Here is a 439-nt window from a genome sequence, read left to right as displayed (position 1 = left end):
CAGTACATTACTTTGCTTAAAAAAAAATCCCTGACAGATAAAACAGTTCCTTAAACAATGAGTAATATATGGCTGAGGGCGATGGACTGTATTATAACCTTTTCCCTAAATGTCAGATGAGTTCTGATTAATCTCTACATAATTCAGAGGAATTTGCGCTCCATGAAGATGTGTAAAGTACAGAGTGGAGATCATTCATAAAGCAGCGCCCCCATTACACACAGCGAAGCGCAGCCCAGCGCGTTCTACGCCAAAGCTAAATCTTTCCAGGTACCAAAGTGTAAATGTCACATGAAGGCCCAATCTCTCTCCATCTAAGGTGAATTGTTTCCATCATTTCACCTTTTCTGTCCAGTGACTGTACTCATGGGAGTGTGGGGACATCGGTACGCAAGATGGAGGCACCAAATGGGGTCCCATGACTTGTCTGTGATGAGAC

Source organism: Taudactylus pleione, unplaced genomic scaffold, assembly GCF_031769625.1.
Source record: "Taudactylus pleione unplaced genomic scaffold, aTauple2 ptg000555l, whole genome shotgun sequence".
In the NCBI taxonomy this organism is placed as follows: Eukaryota; Metazoa; Chordata; class Amphibia; order Anura; family Myobatrachidae; genus Taudactylus; species Taudactylus pleione.
Note: the sequence above shows the minus strand (reverse complement) of the source record.